The sequence below is a fragment of the Lissotriton helveticus genome, chromosome 5_1 (assembly GCF_964261635.1).
Source record: "Lissotriton helveticus chromosome 5_1, aLisHel1.1, whole genome shotgun sequence".
Lineage (NCBI taxonomy): Eukaryota > Metazoa > Chordata > Amphibia > Caudata > Salamandridae > Lissotriton > Lissotriton helveticus.
Genome location: NC_136065.1, coordinates 1132938409 through 1132955817, shown reverse-complemented (window position 1 = coordinate 1132955817; position 17409 = coordinate 1132938409). Strand labels below are relative to the sequence as shown.

Genomic DNA, 17409 nt, shown 5'->3' with positions numbered 1-17409 from the left:
TCTTGTTTCTAGGACAATAATAGGTTTTATCATTACGTATTGTTATCGTTTCTTTGTTTGTTATTTAATAAAAAGTTCATCAGTGGCCTACTGATTTTCGTTTTCCTATTCTTTTGTTTCCAGGTTGTTTCATGCTAAAGTTTCTGTTAACAGGATACAGTGATCACTTTGTTATTATTGCATATGTCCTTTTCACTAGGGGTGCTCTCTGGTCGGGCCAGATGACCTATCTCTAGTAAATGGTCCGGGTGAAACAGGTGCATCAATGGGGAGTAGATAGGCATGACAGATTACAACGGGGGAGAAAGGTCCGCATTACGTACCCTTTCACTACTTGCAAAGATTTTCCTACGTTTATTTGCAAACAGGGAATACCTCAAAAAAGAACTAATTCCCAAACAGTCAATGTTCGGACAATCAATCAATCAATGAGGAATGAAATAGGTACGACGTGTTAAAGGCTTGCGTTACCTACCCTTCACTATCTGCAAAGGGAGAGAGAATATTCCTATTCTTCCTCGTTTGCAGGCAGAGAAGATCCTTAAGAGAACCAACTTCGAACAATTCAATGCTCGATTCAAACAATCAACAAGGGGTACTGTGAACACAAATGAACGCCGCTTATGTACATACACATTGCTATTTTCAACAGGTTGTTCCTAATGTTTCTATTTTAGCGAGGTCAAAAAGAGATCCCATTAGTGGCCTACTGATTTTGCTCGATTCCTTTTGTTTTTTTACACGATTTTTCGCTATCTGCAAAGACTAAACAGAGTATTGCGACTCTGTGCTTGTTTGTAAATAGAGAATGAACCAAAGAGAACAATCAATCAAATGGAGAGAGAAGCAGGCACGACGGATTACAACGGGGGCAAAGGCCTGCGTTAACTACCCTTCACTATCTGCAAAGAGAGAGTACTCCTAATAGAAATGAGGGGTGGGGGGCAGCATTCAAAGCAGATCAGTGTGCATAAACACGAAAATGTTTTTACTTACCACGTACTTGACATTCGACAGCTTATGATATTTGCTATTAAAAAACCATTGAAATTCACTGAAAAAACCATAGGTTATAGACCATATATAGTTAGGAATTAGCATTTACAAAACCTTGAAAATTCACTGAAAAAACCATAGGTTATAGACCATATATAGTTAGGAATTAGCATTTACAAAACCTTGAAAATTCACTGAAAAAACCATAGGTTATAGACCATATATCGTTAGGAATTAGCATTTAAAAAACCTTATTTTACTCACACAAAACCATTGAAATTCCATATATAGTTAGTTGCACTAACTATATATCGCGCACCCGCAATCCACTGCTGATGATGTCACATATTACATCATTCATGACATGGTCAGTGACATCACTGATGACATCACTGATGACATCTCAAATGACATCACTGATGACAACATCCAGTGACTGTATGTTTCTGTAAAGTTAAAATGTGTCTTACATATTGAAGAATGAGTGGAAGTATAAGTGTCTGGACAAAGGATTTAGTAGGTGCATGACTGAATGTATGAGTGAGTGATTAAATGTGTCTCACTGAGTGCATGGGTTAGTGACTAAAGTGTCTTAATTTGTGCATCATTATGTCTGTTGTTCTGTAAACTGCTGCATGTGTTGATCAGTAGCTATATGATTAACTATATGGGTTACTGATTGATTGTCCAAGTATTTGTATGGGAGACTGAGTGTGTGTGTGGCTGGCTGGGAGGTGTGTGACTCTGTGCAGATCAATGTGTACTTGTATCAATGATTGTATAACAAGGTAAGTATGTGTTAGTATATGTTTGAAAATGTAAGGTGCTCTATGTTTAACTGTATAGACAAGAAAATGGAAGTGTCATTGATTCTTTACAGGACTGACTAGGTGTGTGAGTAACTCCATGGATGAGTGGCAGACTGTGAGTGTCTGTATAGGTGTATGAGTGCATATGATAGTGTTGTAAAGATGAGTGATTGTATGTATGAATGATTGTATGGGTGAATGAGTGAAGGTGTGTGTAGACGTAGGAGTCAGTGAGTGCGTATGTAGTAACTAGTATTGGTGTGTCAATGGTTTCAAAAATTATATTCTGTATTTAACACTGGGTGAAACAGAGGTTATATTAAAATGTGAGGAGATGCATTGTATTGTCACATGAATGATATCATCAGTGATGTGGTCATTGATGTCAAATGAGATGTCATCAGTGATGTCATCAGTGATGTCATTTGAGATGTCATCAGTGATGTCATCAGTGATGTCACTGACCATGTCATGAATGATGTAATATGTGACATCATCAGCAGTGGATTGCGGGTGCGCGATATATAGTTAGTGCAACTAACTATATATGGAATTTCAATGGTTTTGTGTGAGTAAAATAAGGTTTTTTAAATGCTAATTCCTAACGATATATGGTCTATAACCTATGGTTTTTTCAGTGAATTTTCAAGGTTTTGTAAATGCTAATTCCTAACTATATATGGTCTATAACCTATGGTTTTTTCAGTGAATATATATATATATATATATATATATATATATATATATATATATATATTACCTACTGGCGGTCGCCAGTAGGTAGTTATAGTTAGGACCTAGTTTCCATAGGAAATCCGCAACATTCTATTTGGAATAACTTTGGCGCCAGTTGACGAATCTTCGCGAAATTCTGCAAAAAGATGGCCCGCTCCGCTCCTATCCTGAAAGTTTCGGGGTGATTCGTCAAGCGGGGGCCGAGAAAAAGTTTTCCATAGGGACATTTAGCCGCGGCTACAGCCCGAACTGCTGAACAGAATTACACCAAATTTGGCAAAAAGGTAGAGTTTGGTTCGCAGATCACGCTTTTTGTTAATTGGTGTAAATCCGTGTGGTAGTTCCTGAGAAAATCAAAAGTAAAATCATAGATATATCTATGGATGAAGTAGGGTACGTGTATCCACCGAGGATCATACGCGTATCCTTACGAGCACGAGCTGCATGCTAATTGGCAGTCAACTGTCTGTCAACACTCCAAACCAGGAAGTGTTAGCCGCCATCTTGTGTCTCGGCAGAACGGAGGTACAAGTAAACTGAAAAACAAGTGCGCAAAAGGCGCAAAGGGGGCAGGGTAGAAATACCCTGACCCCCTAGGCCTTTTATAAAAAATCGCGGGATGCGCGTATCCCGTGAAAAAAAAAAACCTGAAGCCGGCATTAGTGGTAATTAGCCCCCGGGGGGCCAAGTCCCGGGGCAATGTGATTCATTATAATGGGCGGCCCAGAGGGGCCCCCAGCCCCAGGTACCGCCACCCCCGGGGCTTTAACAATACGTATGCGGGGGGCGCACGGCCCCCCCGCGGCCCCAGGGACTGCCACCCCGGGGCTTCTTTTTTTTTATAATAATGGGGGGCCCAGAGGGGCCCCCCAGCCCTGGGGATCACCACACCCCGGGGCTTAAACATTATGTATGCGGGGGGCTCACTTCCCCCCCGCAGCCCCGGGGACTTTCATCCCCCCGGGCTTCTTCTTTTTTTTTAAATAGAAAAAAAAACGTGTGTGGGGGGCTCAAGCCCCCCCCCCACACGCCTCGGGGACCACCACCTCCCCGGGGCACTAACATTTTAATTTGGGAGGTCCGTGACGGACCCCCCAGCCCCAGGGACCACCACCCACCGGGGCTTTTAAATGATGGGAGGGGGCCGCGTGGCCCCCCTCCTGGAGCCTTGTGGTGGCCCTGGGGACCGCCACCCCCTAGGGCCGGCTCCTGCAGTGTCCCGGGGTGCCCACCCCCGGGACACTGCAGTTTGCTAGCAAACTGCTTTGGTTTTTGGAAGAAACCAAAGGCGATTGCTTTTCTACATGGGGAGCAGCATGTTAGCTGCTGCCATTGTAGAAATGCGATGCCGCAGGATGTGGGGAGCTGGCTGGGACCGTGGGGGGATTGGGGGCACCCACGAGGAGGGCCAGCCCCGTGGATGGGGTCCTCTGGCCTAGTAGTGGCCCGGGAGGGGGGCCACGTGGCCCCCTCCACAATTTCTTTTTTTTTTAAAACATGTAAAACGGCCCCGGGGGGTGGGGTCCCTGGGGCCATAAGAGGCCACAGGAGGGGGGCAAGGCAGCACCCCTCCAAAAGATAATTTTGTTTAAAAAAAAAGGCCATGCCCCGGGAATGGGGTCCTCGGGGCCAAAAAAGGCCTCGGATGGGGGCCACACAGCCCCCTTCCCCAAAAATACTGGAGGTTCCTGGTGGTCTAGTTGGCCCACAGGGACCCCCAGTATTAAAGAGGAATTAGTTGCCCCTCTGGAAACGCGCAAGGGGGGCTGCGTTGCAGAGAGGTGTAATGAGGCCACGCCCCTTTTTACACCTCTCTGCAACGCAGCCCCCTGGTGCATACTGGAGGTTCCTGGTGGGCTGGTTGGCCCCCAGGGACCCCCAGTATGCAAGGAGACTTAATTCCCCAACTTAGAACGCGCTACGGGGCACGTTTGCACAGTGGTGAAGGTAGGGGGCGGGGCTTGAGGTGAAATGTGTGCAAACATGCCCTGTGGCACGTTTTAAGTTGGGGAATTAATTCCTCTTCAATCCAGATGTCCCCTAGGGGCCAACTAGCCCACCAGGTACCTCCAGTAAGCGCCACGGAGCTGAGTTGCAGAGTGTTTTAAAAAGGGGGCGTGGCCTCATAACACCTCTCTGCAGCGCAGCTCCCTGTTGCATACTGGAGGTACCTTCCTTCACTATTGAGCAAAATATTCCTCTAAAATCAGCCGAACTACGAATTCCGATTTACTCACCTGTTATCACGAGAGACCTCAGTGCTGCATCTTTGAGCCCAGTACGGACCCTGAAAAGTAAATCTAAGCGTACTTACCAGTAACTTGTATTTCCTTCCATAGGAATCTATTGTGTGGTTTTCACCAGAAAAGTTTCTAAGTGTCTATTTTTGAAACGTACAAATATTCCTCTAAAATCAGCTGAACTACGAATTCCGATTTACTCACCTGTTATCAGGAGAGACCTCAGTGCTGCATCTTTCAGCCCACTACTGATGCTGAAAAGGAATTCTAACCGTACTTACAGTAACTTGAATTTCCTTCCATAGGCTAACATTGACTGGTTTCACTTGAAAATTCTTCTAAGTGCGGAGTTTTGGAACTTTTACAAAATTCCTCTAAAATCAGCCGAACTACGAATTCCAATTTACTCACCTGTTATCACGAGAGACCTCAGTGCTGCATCTTTGAGCCCAGTACGGACCCTGAAAAGTAAATCTAAGCGTACTTACCAGTAACTTGTATTTCCTTCCATAGGAATCTATTGTGTGGTTTTCATCAGAAAAGTTTCTAAGTGTCTATTTTTGAAACGTACAAATATTCCTCTAAAAGCAGCTGAACTACGAATTCCGATTTACTCACCTGTTATCAGGAGAGACCTCAGTGCTGCATCTTTCAGCCCACTACTGATGCTGAAAAGGAATTCTAACCGTACTTACAGTAACTTGAATTTCCTTCCATAGGCTAACATTGACTGGTTTCACTTGAAAATTCTTCTAAGTGCGGAGTTTTGGAACTTTTACAAAATTCCTCTAAAATCAGGGAAACTACGAATTCCAATGTACTCACCTGTTATCAGGAAAAACCTTAGTGCTGCATCTTTCATCCGACTACTGATCCTGAAAAGTAATTCTAAGCGTACTTACAGTAACTTGAATTTCCTTCCATAGGCTAACATTGACTGCTTTCACTTGGAAATTCTTCTAAGTGTGGAGTTTTGGAACTTTTAAAAAATTCCGCTAAAATCAGCCAAACTACGAATTCCGATTTACTCGCCTGTTATCAGGAGAGACCTCAGTGCTGCATCTTTCAGCCCACTACTGATCCTGAAAAGTAGTTCTAACCATACTTACCAGTAACTTGAATTTCCTTCCATAGGATATCATTGCCTGCTATATAATATATGTATAAATGTAAAAAAAATATAAAATAAAATAAACTATTATTACAATTTCAATATTTTTTAAAACATTTTTTTTCAATTCATATCAAAAATATGTAATGTAATGTAAAAAATAAAATATCTAAAAATAAATAGTTAAAAACAATGTAGTTACTCAGTATAAAAAAATATAACAATTAATACATTTAAAAATTATCATTTACAAAACCTTTGAAATTCACTGAAAAAACCATAGGTTTCAGACACGTTATAGTTAGGAATTAGCATTTAAAAAAACCTTAGAAATTCACTGAAAAAACCATAGGTTTCAGCCACGTTATAGTTAGGAATTAGCATTTAAAAAACCTTAGAAATTCACTGAAAAAACCATAGGTTTCACACATGTTATAGTTAGCTGGACATTTCACTATTACAAAACCATTGAAATTCCCCCGTTATAGTTAGTTCAGCTAACTATAACTTGTGCGCCCGCAATGCACTGCTGATGACGTCACATATTACATCACTCATGACATGGTCAGTGACATCACTCATGACATCACTGATTACATCTCAAATGACATCACTGATGACATCACTGATGACATCATCCTTGTGAAAGAGTGGCAGACCTCCTCTCACCGTAATCAAAAAACTGGAGATACCAAAACCAGTTACAACAACCTATTCAGTAATTCCAACATCTACATACACATACACTCATTCACCAACAGTTCTATATAGTCACTCATACATGTACTCACTCATCATATGTACTCATACACCTATACATCCTGTTACACACCGACACTCATCCATAGAGTTACTCACACACATACTTCCACATGCAAATAAACCATCAAACATCCATTTACTTGCATATACAGCTATACACACACCACTACACTTACTTCTACAGAAACGTACACATACTTATTCTATTAAACAATCACTTATAGAAACACATACTTATTTATACAGGAACTCTTCCAATCTCTCACTCTAACATATACTCACTTATATACATCAATTCTCACATATACTAGTTTAAAACATATGTAGTTACTCATAAAGATACTATTGAGACAGTCATTCACTCACTAACACACCCATACACACACTCATCCACCCATACAGTCCTGCACACATGCTGTCTTCAAAACACATACAGTGAGTCAGTCATTCATGCATCTATGTGCTAAGTAATACCCCCACCAAACCATACAGACACTCATACTGATACTCAAAAAACCAACTAATAATCCATATAGACACTCATGTAGCTACTCACCAACCCATGCAGCCACTTATACACAAAGTGAGACACTGATACAGATATTTACATATTTAAACATTACTCGCTAATACCTGTATTCACTAAGATACACTTAATAAGTCAGTTATATAATCAAGTTTACAAAAAAAAACATCCATTTAGACACTTATTTACCCATTTATTCTACCATCGTCCTTTAGATATACATATATAAAAAATATTTATTTTTTTAGAAAGATACACATTCACTGGATGATGTAATCAGTGATGTCATCAGTGATGTCATTTGAGATGTCATCAGTGATGTCATGAGTGATGTCACTGACCATGTCATGAGTGATGTAATATGTGACTTCATCAGCAGTGCATTGCGGGCGCGCGAGTTATAGTTGGCTGAACTAACTATAACGGGGGAATTTCAATGGTTTTGTAATAGTGTGCAGCTAACTATAACATATGTGAAACCTGTGGTTTTTTTCAGTGAATTTCTAAGGTTTTTTAACGTGGCTGAAAGCTATGGTTTTTTCAGTGAATATATATATATATGCAATAGACCGTTCTGTGATAGGACGACTGTTACTATGGATACCTATGTCCCAACGATTCATGGGAGATGTAGTTTAATGTTTTGTTTTTTAGGTCTCGCCTGTCGATGCGCATGCGCATCGAGCAAGCGAGAGTATTGGGACTTATCCACTCTTTATCCACACTGCAAGGAATCGTGGCGATTCCTTGCAGTGCCCGTGACTTTTAAGCTCAATGCGCATGCGCATTGAGCTTAAAAGCGCGTGCACGTCCGTCTTTGTTTACCCGCTCCCCTTCCCGCCGTCTCGCATTTCCCCTGCCGCATCAAAGGCTTTCACGGCCGGCCGGCCATGCTTTCAGTTTCACGACCGGCCGGCCGTGTCAATTACATTCCAATGCCCGCTCTCCCTGCTCCGCCCCCTGCTCCGGCCGAGACGCATTTCTCCTCCCCCCTCCCCTCTCTTCCCTCCGTCTTGTTTCCTTTAGCTGCCCTGGATGATCTATTCTTACTCAAACTTGCACCGCTTTTACTAAATCTTACCCTTTTAACCTTCGCGATGTTTCCCCCTTTTTACCTCCAGTGCTTGATATATCGTTCTCCCCTTTTTAACTCGGTTTTGCGAGGTCTCCGTTTATTTATCCTCTTGCTGGCTCCCCTTTTCTTTACCCCGCCCGGTCCGGAGGATCTCCTCTGCCATAGCCCGGTGCTGGATCTGTCCTCGTTAGCCCGGTGCTGTAATTGCCACGCTCCCCCTTAGCCCGGTGCTGGATCGCCCTTCTCTTATCCCACACATGAGTTGCCCGACCGTGCTAATCCTGACTGCATGAATAAAATCCAGCACAGGCAAACGCACCCGTTCTCCTACTGTAACTTCAATATACTCGCAGGCTCGCCACCTCACCCAAACGTGCTCCCCCAAACAACGCGGCCTGCCACGCAAGGACATCAAACCTGGTTGCTGGTGGTCCCTACAGCTGCTTGAACCAGGTCCCGAGCTACAAAGAAACTCCAGCATTCAGCACCTCCTCGCCTCACCGCCTCGGTCTGCCTCTCACCTTCGTCGGCATCAGGCCTCCGCCCGCATCCCATAACTGCCATCTTGGGAGCGTAGTGCACCACAGGAAGGTTAAGGCGATCTCGCCCTCCAGACTTCTCCCCCAGGACTGCCGCCTCCGCAGTTTTCCGCTGTGAGTCTGCACGCCGAATCGCCTCCCAGCCGCTCACAAACAGAGTGCACATCTCCCGTTGCCGCAGCCGGTGGAAGTCTCCCCCTCAGTGCGCTGCCGTCATTTTAGATGCGCAGCGCCCAGCGCTCAATCGGGTGATTTTGCTGCACTTACACCCTTGTAACAGCACCAATGCGCCCCAGCAGCAGTCCAGCTCATGCACCAGGATTTCCGCAACCAGTTTTGCAGTAAGGGGCCACCTTAGAATCGCCAACCCCTCACCCTCAACACCTCACCCTCACTCACTCACCCTCAACCCCTCACCCTCAAACCCTCACCCACCCTCAACCCCTCACCCTCACTCACTCACCCTCAACCCCTCACTCTCACTCACTCACCCTCACTCACCCTCAACCCCTCCCCCTCAACCCCTCACCCTCACCCTCACTTACCCTCAACCCCTCACTCACCCTCAACCCCTCACCCTCAACCCCTCACTCACCCTCACTCTCACTCATCCTCACTCACCCTCAACCCCTCACCCTCACTCACCCTCACCCTCACTCACCCTCAACCCCTCACCCTCACTCACTCACCCTCAACCCCTCACCCTCAACCCCTCACTCACCCTCACTCTCACTCAGCCTCAACTACTCCCCCTCACCCTCACTCACCCAAAACCCCTCACTCACCCTCACCCTCACTCACCCTCAACACCTCACTCACCCTCACTCACCCTCAACACCTCACCCTCAACCCCTCACCCTCACTCACCCTCACTCACCCTCACTCACCCTCACTCACCCTCACTCACCCTCACCCTCACTCACCCTCACTCACACTCACCCTCACCCTCACTCACCCTCACTCACACTCACCCTCACCCTCACACAGTGCAATAGTTCTCAGACCATTTCAGTTAGAGCTTTTAGAAATGTTTATGGCTTTTTTTATTTGTAATACTTTAGCATTGGCTACAGGAAACAAAAATGCTAAACATTTACAAAAAAAACCCATAAACAATTCTAAAAGCACTAACTCTAATGGTGCGAGACCTATTGCATTTCCAATGCTTGTTATTAATTATGTTGTTTGGAGTCTGCTTAATAAAGGCGACGGAAGAAATGCATAATCCTCGCCTCTGTGCCCATAATAGAATTGAAACTTTTTTTCTCAATAGCTAGGAAATTTGTCATTCTATCTTTGAACTATCTAAGTAACCAGTGGGGCCTAGTTATCTATCACTCAACACTGCCCTTGGTTCCAAGTCGCTATAGCCGTCAAGAATGAGATACACTTGCTCTTTTCTGCCCCACTTAGTCACTCTGGGGTAAAGACCCACTAAAATCTGCGGGAAGTGCACAACAGGGACTGCCCTAGCACTACAGAAATCCGATCCCCTCAGATGGTAGTATCGGTGCTAACACGATTTTAGCATGACGGCTGGAAACAAAGGTCATAAATAGTTTCTGAAAGAAACGAGCAGAGACAGCGAGTGACTACTATGCAACACGAGTGACCTGATTATTATTATTTTTTTAATTTTTTTTTTATCAGCTACTGTGCTGATTTGGCAATTTAAATTTCTGAGTACTATTCGATTTTAAGGTTGACTTTTTTTATTGATATATTTGGCAATGCCTATCGCATGATATTCTTTTTTATGTGTATGTTCTATGGACTGTGTTCCGAAAAAAACATCCTTAGCACGGAAGAAATTGAACATAGGAAAAAAAGAAAAAACAATAATTTATCGAGATGACCTTTTCCGGTAAACCCTGCGTCACTTTAACGCCAACACCAAACATAACAAATCGTCCTTTGTCATTGCTGCCTAGGCCAGGCAAAAAAACGTTGTTCTTCGAATAATGCTTCAGCCTGACTCTAAAATGGCCTCGGGAAAACATTGTCTCACAGGTTAGACGTACCAGCCTGACGTACTAAAGTTCATGATGTCTACCCAGAAGTACATTTGTTTGTGTCACATGGTCCGTGGAAGTCTCGCGAGAAGTACTGGAACGGAGAAATAGAGACGAAGCCACCGATTAAGGCCGGTTTCGGAGAGGAAGAAGGTGCCGTGAGCAGAGGCCAAATACCCGCAGAGGTGAGGATTATCACCGGGTAGGGTTTTGCTGTATGTACGCCAAATTACGGGGACATCTCAGTGGCTGTGGGAGGCCTCCGAATGGCTACTGCGTTTAGGCTTTGATACAAGGTCCGTAGGTGCATGCGAAATATGAACGATGGCGAGAGCCAAACTGCCGATTACACCGTCGAGTGCGGGAGTTTAGACTGTCACGGGACTTCCTGTGTCACAGTGGGTTGTGCAGGGAGCCTTCGTAATAAAAGGGGAGCCACAGGCGTTTCCTCGCTCTGTTAACTCTATTGTTATATATATATATATGTGTTACTGCTATCATAACCGAGCAGGATTTTGTCCCCACCAGAGCCCAACTAGGCTATATGAATACTCCGAGGTCTCTTTCTATGTTCATTTTATGGGGCTAAGATGACTTGTTTCTCCTAACGTCGCGACTTGTCCTAAACAAAACGTTCTGCAATCCTAATCTCTGTTTTACAAAAATTACCTGTAATTGTTTCTTTCTCCCTTAACAACAAATCTTCTTCAGTCTCGGGTGGATGAACAAGCAGGGCAAAAGCAATACTTGTACTCTGCTTCGAGACATCACCCAGTAGCAACATGTTGACCATAACATATCAGAATTGTGCACTACTAACATTTTACGTTTAATGAAAATGACTTGTAATTTCTTTATTATGTCTACTCTAGTTGTCTCTGAAATGTTAACAGTTTAATTTATTGTCATTTTGTATAAATTATGTCTTTTATTGATTTGATTGCCTTTGTAGTAGTTTGACACCAAACGGAATGTTCCATATATTGTAAAGTTAATATTTATGTATTTATTATGAGCTATCTCGAGGATATCTTAAAGTATCACGAATTTTGCTGTCCTTACATTATTGTTTGTTATCCTGGATAGTAACATACCTTAAATTCTCGATTCTGTATAGAGGGCACACTTGAGATGGTTGTCTTGCGTTAATTGTCTAGAATTTATCAACGTTAAACTTGTATTTAAAATTGATTAGATAAAATCAATACATCAGGTATGCTGCACCCCACTAACTCCAAAACCCTCCAGGCGCTGTCTTTACATGATTGCGCTTTTCCTTCTAACACGAGTTTTTAAAATCTAAATGTCACTCTCAAATGCCAGTTACCAAGGCGCATTTGTTTTTTTAATGCCTTAACCGCGTCGGTTTTTCCGCCACGGTGCGAGCGTTCTGAAGAGTGTGCGGGGCTGCGTCGGCTGACGGCAGCACTAGAGAGGTAGTTCGTTGGTCAACGGCAGCACGCAAGGGGTTAAGGCATAAATCCTGGGTTCAAAACCCAATTTAAAAAGGCCATCTATTGAGACTTTAGATTACAACTGCATAATTCCCATTAGTGTTCATGACCGACCCTAACAAAGTGCGTGACCCGACCAAGAGACACATAAGAGCACTGTTTTAAATGAAACAAGGATCCGGTCTCCAGGGTATCTTGTGTAGTATTAATTATGATGGTAAGTTCAGGAGTAAAAGTACAGAGAGCCCCACCAGGAGTAGCCTTCCTGCTGCTCAGCCCATACACCAACTGCCAGCCTCAGTCATCCAACATTCCACACCACATTCCCACTGGCTGAGCAGCAAATACAACACATCTCCTTTCTTTACGGTGAACAAGAACACAATGCAAAGACATGAAGATGGCTAAAGGTCATACAAGTTAAGATCAAAACAAAAAAGACAGTACAATGAGCGTGCAAATTAACATCCAAAGGGCAAAGCAAGCACAGAAGCATCTAACAATTTACTTGAATGTTAACAAAAGAAATGAAATGATAGAAAACAAAGCCTACTCACAATAATGAAAACAACAACTGGGCAAGATAAAAACTCACCACACATCTTCTCCCTTTCCACACAAAACCAAACAAACCTGCGTTCTACTACACCAACCGAATCCCATACGCCACAAACATACCAGCTGGCCAGGCTGAAATGAACGTGAACATACAAAGAACTAAACCTAAACGGTGCAGAAGAGATCACCCCACAGCAAAACGATTACACTAACGTGAGGCCATCCTACAACCACAAAAGTGGAAGGAATACATGAACAAACCCCACTCAAAACACCAACACAAGTGGGTGATAGCCAAAATCAACCACCAACCACAAAAACGTGACAGGCATGAGTGACTCCTATCTAGTCAACTTTAACACAATGCCAAAAGGGTGATATGCCTAAATCAAGCCGCACCCACAAAAATAGTGGGAGACCAGAGAGGCTTGGCACCTAAAAGCCTTCTCTCACACACACCACCGGGACCCTCTTACCCCACAACAACACCAGGGTGGTAACCCAGAGTGACCCAACACCTAATGTCATCTCACATACTACACCAACAGGGTGCCTTACCTAAATCAACCCATACCCACAGAAATAGTGGTAGACTTGAGGCTTAACACCGAAAAGCCTTCTCACGCACAATTCCAACGGAGAGGGATTCACCAACCCCTACAACCACGCCAAGGTGGCAACCCTGAGTGACTAAACATCAAAATCTCAACTCAAACACCATACAAACAATGGGTGATTCCAGGGCGGACTCGATCGCCACGCAGGCAGTGATCTTAGCCCTTGATGCCAAGATGGCATTTGACCTAGTGGAATGGCATATCTATTTGAGGCTCTGTCGCACCTGGGATTCGGACCCCGCTTTATTGCCTGGGTCAAACTGTTATACGCTGACCCGGTAGCCCAGGTGGTAGCGAACGGACATATCTCGCGAGTGTTCCCATTGGGGAGGGGCACGAGGCAGGGTTGCCCTCTATCGCCCTTATTGTTCGCGATTTCCTTGGAACCCCTTGCTACTCTTATAAGGACCTCGCCCCTACTTAAGGGCATATGCTGGGGGGATGGTTGGGAAGATAGACTGTCTCTGTATGCAGATGACATGCTGATCTATTTAACGGCCCTACTGCATCTCTGTGATACGCACGGCAGGATATCCGGGTATAAGTTGAATTGGAGTAAATCGGAGCTGTATGTTCTGACGGGGCAGGCCCGACCCTCGACGCGGGGTGTCCTCTAAGGTTAGCGGGTTCGTCATTTAAATACTTGGGCATCCAGGTTACAAGAGACTCCACGGAATTTATTGACAAAAATCTGAAGCCCCATTTAGACAGACTCAAACAAAATATTACCTACTGGTCAGGACTCCCGCTAACACTCCTGGGAAGGGCGGCACTTTACAAAATGATGGCACTGCCTCGTTTTTTGTATGTCCTTGAAAATACACCTTATCCGGTAGCCCCTTGGTTTTTTCAAAAAGTTGCAGCTTTGATCTCCAACCTCATGTGGGGGGCCCTCCCGGCGCGGATTGCGCAATCCAAATTGCACAGAGGGTGGTACGACGGTGGTATCGCCTTACCTAACTTAAAACTGTACTATTGGGCGGCACACCTTAAACCCATCAATCAGTGGATACACGTCTCACAGGCCGAGCCAGCGTTTCAGGCAGACAGGGCGCAGTTGGGCACTAACAGCCTACTGGGCCCACTGTACGATAAACGCAAAAGTCGCGCCTTACTTGGGCCCACCAGGCTCACGGTGCACCTTTGGCATACGGCGACGGCTGCCCTGGGTTGGAAGGGGAAGATCACCAACATGACCCCGCTGTGGGACTCTCGAATATTAGGCAACCTGAGAAATAGTAAGGGGTTCTCGCACTGGGACACCATAGGAATATCCACGGTGGGTGACCTCTGGGAAGGGAACGGGGTGATTCCCTTCGATCGCCTGAAAGAACTATATGACCTTAGCGAGAGAGAGCTCTATAGGTACATCCAGATACGACACGCACTGCTCACGACACTGCCCCCAGACACGGTCTTGCCCGAATCCTCCCCGCTGGAAGACCGCCTCCTCACTGATTTTATGATTGAACGCGCAACATCGCTAACGTACCGCAAATTACTCAACAACTTACCGGATCCGACACAGTCATTAAAAACCAAATGGGAGGGGGACACCAGTGAAATGGATGAGCATGAGTGGAACGAGGCACTCGGGTCTCCTAAGGAAGTGGGCATCTCTGCACGTTTAAGGCTCGTACAATTGAAAATACTACTCAGGGTGTATTACACTAGGACTATGCTACATCGCATCAACAGGGTACAACATCCTTACTGCCTTCGTGGGTGCGGGGAGGAGGGCACATTTTTCCACACCATATGGGACTGCCCCCGGATTCAGGAATACTGGAGACAAATACTACGAACAATCTCACAAACACTAGAACAGTCGCTGTTACCTGAACCGAAACGATGCCTCTTGAACGTGTGGGAGTCATCTGACCTCTCTAGGCACGGGCAACTCTGGGCCACAGTGGGACTGATGGTGGCTAAACGGGATGTCGCACAACACTGGGGAGTGGCAGATATGCCAACCAAGCCACAATGGTGCTTAAATATGGATAGAGTCATGATAACGGAACGGGCGGTCTATTCTAACCGTGCCTGTCCGGGAAAGTGGAATAAAATCTGGACCAAATGGAATGAATACAGAGGGGGGATCTGTGATCCCTTACCGGAGGAAGACCAAGATGAGTCAGAAGAGGAAGTGGGCTGACACCATAAGCGAAGAGTCGGGGGGAGGGACAGCTAGGGGCAAGATACATGACTTCTTTACTTTAATACAAGCGGGGGTATCTGGGTGGGGTGGGGGGTTACGGGATACACCAGTTGCAAGGAGTAGGTATTCGAGCGTACCCATGACCCCCAGGGCCCTTAGCAGCAGTGGGTGAGGGACTACCGTGGGACACTCTCATGGAACGCTTGACACTTGACTTGTGCTTCCCAGCACGCGGCCGCATTACTATTCCTAACGTTTAAGTTACTCTGTTGTTGTTTTGTTACAAAGCAAACAAGCATTGGCATTGCCAATAGGTCTCGCTTTTGGGCCCTTATAAGTAGTTATGCAGCATAATTTCCTTGTTGCAACAACATAAAATGTTGCATGCATAAACACTTAGATGGTCCCAAAAGCGAGCCCTATTGGCTATTTGCAATGCAATAAGTCTTGCATTTAGGCAACTTTAAGCTGTTGGCATAGTAAATGACAATGCCTTTTCAATTTATTGTAAAAGTAAACATTTTTGAAAGTTATTGTCATTTACAATGCCATTATGTTCAATTTAAGTAAATGGGAGACCTATAGCATTGCAAATGATTGTTATTTATGATGTGTAGCCTGGCGTTGCGCGTGTGAGTGGCGTTGCGCGTGTGAGTGGCGTTGCGCGTGTGAGTGGCGTTGCGCGTGTGAGTGGCGTTGCGTGGGTGAGTGTGGTGTTGCGTGGATGATAGTGGGCTTGCGTTGGTGTGAGTGACGTTGCGTGTCTGTAAGTGTTGCTGTGTGGGTGAAAGTGGCACAGAGCCTTTGATGTGGCCTGGCGCAGGAGAAATGCTGCTGCTGCTAATTAAATACAAGAGCGGCCGGGAAGCGGCCGGGAAACACAAGTACGGCCGGCCACATAATTAGGGGAGGAGAAGCCGCACAGCACACGCTGGGAGAAGCCCTTTGATGTGCTGTGCGGCCGCGATGCGCGCTCTGTGCTGGGGGAGGGCCATTAGCCTGAACTCGCGGCAAGATCAAACGAAGGGTGGGAGGGACATTGAGGAACAGATGGCCATGAAAGTGTATGGGCCAAAAGCGCGTGCCTGTGGCCACGTGCACTCGAAGAAAACGCCACGAAAAAATGCGGTGGTTTGACAATCAGTTCGAGCACTTGAATTCTCGCCATTTCCCATTCCTTCGGAATGGTAAAGGACGAGACCTAAAAATGAAAAACCAATAACTAACTGAGACATTGAAACGTATGATGCACCTCTGTATACCACAGCAATTTAACGGTGTATTACAATGAATATGTACATGTAGACTTTTTGCTGCTGCTCAGTACTTGACTAATCGCTATAGCGGCCAGCCCGACGGGTTGTAGGCGTTCCGCTGTGTAACTTACTGGTGCAATAAAGGTTTTTGGAAAAAAATAAAAAATAAAAACAATGGGTGATTCCTCCCACATCCACACACAAGTGGCAACTCTGAATGACTTTATGCCTAAAAGTCAACTAGCACACAACAGTCATTCTTATGAACAAACATTCTGACTGTAACCTTCCAAAAACACAGCACCAGCAGTGGTTTCAGCAAAGAATGACACCCCTTCCGTGACGTTTACAACATTCACAGCAAAGCACCCCATCCAAGAAATTAACAATTTTTTTTTTTAAACCATACCTATTCAGCTTGTAATATGGTGCATAAACTTTATTTTCATTTCCAAACATTTCTTTGTAGCGAGTTTTTCAATCTTTGTATTTCATTTTTCCATATTCTATACATTTCATTTCACATGATGTTGAGTCCCAATGCATTTCAAGCATACAGCT

General features: G+C 44.9%; 1 protein-coding gene across 1 annotated transcript in view; it reads left to right on the top strand.

The window, feature by feature from the left end:
* The first annotated feature begins 10857 nt into the window (after positions 1-10857).
* Positions 10858-17409, top strand: part of SMNDC1 (survival motor neuron domain containing 1) — a 113372-nt gene continuing 106820 nt past the window's right edge. The window contains exon 1 of the mRNA XM_078643759.1: positions 10858-10990. The gene's annotated coding sequence lies outside the window, so the exon portion shown is untranslated. The remainder of the gene's footprint in view (positions 10991-17409) is intronic.